Consider the following 3,523-nt stretch of genomic DNA (forward strand, 5'->3'; position numbering starts at 1 on the left):
TGTCTCCAATATTAACATGATACTACTCACACATATTAGACAATGAATTCATAATCTCCTCTGCAATACAATGTACAGATTCATCTTATAAATCACAAAGTCCAATTCATGCTTGCAGTAACATTTCATAGCTCATGAGCAAACCAAAAGTTTACTCCCACTCATAAAGCCCAAAATATAAACCAAAATATTATAATTCACTAACAGCTTTATCAAAATTCGAAAATATTAACTCAAGAGCCTTTATTGAATTATCAAACTGTTTTCATTGAACAATTGATCACAGATTTATCTGGAAAGGTTGAACTATATGAAAACATCAACTAACTAGATAACATAAACAAAATCTAGCTACAAAGCATAAAACTAACTATAAAGCATAAAGTTCTAAACTAGAACACTTAGCTTCCAGAAAACCTTGTGCAACATACTCCCACTTGTAAAGCATTCCACAACAGGCTTCCATAAGCTCTTGATAACAGATATAATTACTCCCACTTATCAAGAGCATCCACCACTCCTGTTCGAGCAATATGAGCTTTGAAAACTCCATTTGGAAAGGCTTTGGTTAAAGGATCAACAATCATGAAATCAGTGGCCAAATGTTCCACAATGATGGCACCTTCTTTCACTTTTTCCTTCCCCTTAAGAGCAACCATACAAGCTCTATAACAAACTACAGCCCCATATTCATATAAGTGATCACTAAATCTTTTGGATGACAAAAGCTTAACCTCACATACAACTTACCTATGCATTTTAAAGTATTGAAGTTAAGAATCTTTTCTATTACATCGCAGAATTAACTCAAAAGTCACAACATACTTAATTTGCACTTTGTAATTATGTAAACCAATATAGCAAAACCAAACCAATTTGCTCCCACTTAACTAGGCCATATTTAACACAAAAGTTAAGTACAGGTTAATAGCAACTATATTAACTAAAAATCATTCCAATACAATGAATGACTAATCAGAATCCATATGGAAACCAAATTTGTTTCCATTTGAATGCTAACATAATAGGATCCTTCTCATTACTTAAACTAATTAAGTAACACAAATAATTCAACCAATTGCTTCAATAAAACCATAAACTGGCTTTTAAGCATCCATATGAATTATAATAGCCGGCCTAAATACTCTTAGCCTTATGCTTACATTCAAACATAAGATTCTCCCACTTAAGCATAAACAGAATGTACTGCACAACCAATAAAGAAACCGGAGATATGAACCAATTGGTTCCCGATTCCTCACCAATTGCATAATCTCAATTTAGTCATATACATCTAAACCATTATGCAAACAGTCCATGTATTAAAAGATAGTCACAGTCCATGTATTAAAAGATAGTCACAATCCATTCGGAAAAAAAAACTTATCTCACATCAACCCAAAATTACCAATTTCAACAACAATCAAAATCAGAATAGCAAGCAAAATATTTTTGCATTCAATTTGATCCTAACTAGTTCAATATCCATCAAGCAAGATCAACCAAATTTTGATAATGTCTAGATATATATCACAACAATATGTCTTAATTAAAACGAGATAATCAAGACCATTATTTATTCTGGATAACTCAAAGTTCATCTTCCTCCCTATTTGTGATTTCAACGAAAATATAATAGCAGAAGCATGCATCATGAAATCACAAATATACATATACAATAAGCATGCATCTTAAACTCCATGATTTTCACAATACAATAAGCACATGCTTTCTTATGAATTCATAAATTAAATCAATATGCATTCAGCAATGTCAATTTGTGTTGTACAAAAATATAGACAACAGCTCACAGAAGCTAATTTGTTTATCATCCCTGTATATGGATGACACAAGCTAATTCTCAAAATTTATAGCTTGACCTATATAATCATACAAGCAATATTTTAAAGCTAAGATCAATTTATATCGCCAAAAAATCTAATTTGGGTCAACTAATGAAAATACGGTCATTACAAAAATAAAACCCAAATTACACCAAATGTATACAGATCCGTCATATATGCACAATAACAATTCTACCCAAAACATATTTCACATATATATGTTCATTCATATGTTCATATATTTTCTTGTATGCATGCATCAATATGCAGAGAAACTTATGCAAGTTCTATTTGATATAGATAAAACCGCATGCCCATAATTACAACATCTATGCACTAATGCTATCTCCATATGCATACATATTTCATTCATATATGCTATTATATATAAATCACAAAGCAATTGGCATCCACTTTATATATGCATTTGTATTTGTTGCTATATAATACCTGCTGACTTGCATATGATATGCAGTCAAATCCATTCCAACCCAAACTTGATATAAATCAAACCAATTGAAAATCAGGAATTGACAATAAGATAAGATGTGCAAGTGCTACTCCCTACAATTAAATATATCGTGATTCCAGACATTTCACGTAAATCACAAGTTGGCATCTGTAGGGATTTCGCGTATAATCATGCCTTCACAATATATATATATATATATATATATATATAAACAAGCATACTAGCCTTAATTCATTATGCTCCAACTCATCGCACTATAATCATCCATATAGGAAAACAATTAATCATGCATAAAATAGTGAACTGAGTTACCCAAATGCATCACTGGACCCATATTTGTCAACCCGATTGAGATTCCTCGACTCATTGCAGATTTGTGAAGTAAATCGCCATTGTTACAGATGCGCCGAACCAAAATCATCGCCAAAGTTATCGGCTAGAATCTCGTTGCCACCAATTCCCAGAAAAAGACAATTCCCATTCAGATTTCAATAATACAAGAGAAAACAATAGAACAAGGAATGAGTCAATATCAATATGAAGAATCATAAAGATAACACGATCTTCATTCAATGGTTTTAACAACATAATTAGTTGATCAGAATACATCTTTATTCATATAAAGGATTAAGAAACCACAATTACCTCAATTTGTAGACATCATAATGAACACTACGGAAGTAATAATTTTCAAAATTAGAACTATTATGTTTAAGATAAATGTGTTTTGCTAAATCACTTTATTGATCTCCAAAGAAGCAAGCAAGAATAAGTTCACCCTTTCCCAGATTGAAAAACACGAGTTTCTCCCCTTTTGGATCGACAATGGTAAAAAAAAAATTTAAAAACATAATAAATCCCTAGTTTTCCCTTTTATGTTGCCAGGGTCAGAAATGAAAAACAAAAGAGTATTCCTAAAATGACGTCGTATTATCATTGTTCTATAAAACCAATAAATAGACTTGTTCTTTAACTTAATTCGCAATTAGTTTTGCAGATTGAAGGACCAGTGATTGAACTTAATTGAAAAAATCTATTGGCTCTTATACCACATGTAAGAATAAACTAGACTTAAAAGATTAATACACTAGCCAAGAACACAAGGATTAATAAACTAAATCACAATCCTTAAATTATGTATGTAATATAAGTGTAAGAACTGCAACAATTATACCAACACATACCTGCAGACATTTTTATGGATGAA

General features: G+C 31.2%; 1 long non-coding RNA gene across 1 annotated transcript; it reads right to left on the bottom strand.

Annotated features, from left to right (window-relative positions):
• Positions 1 to 228: 228 nt before the first annotated feature.
• Positions 229 to 3,135, bottom strand: LOC114822579 (uncharacterized). The gene is made up of 2 exons (XR_011578146.1): positions 2,629 to 3,135; positions 229 to 750 (listed from the first exon to the last, which is right to left on the bottom strand). It is a non-coding gene; the product is annotated as an uncharacterized lncRNA (long non-coding RNA).
• Positions 3,136 to 3,523: the final 388 nt, after the last annotated feature.

This window comes from Malus domestica, chromosome 17 (genome assembly GCF_042453785.1).
Source record: "Malus domestica chromosome 17, GDT2T_hap1".
In the NCBI taxonomy this organism is placed as follows: Eukaryota; Viridiplantae; Streptophyta; class Magnoliopsida; order Rosales; family Rosaceae; genus Malus; species Malus domestica.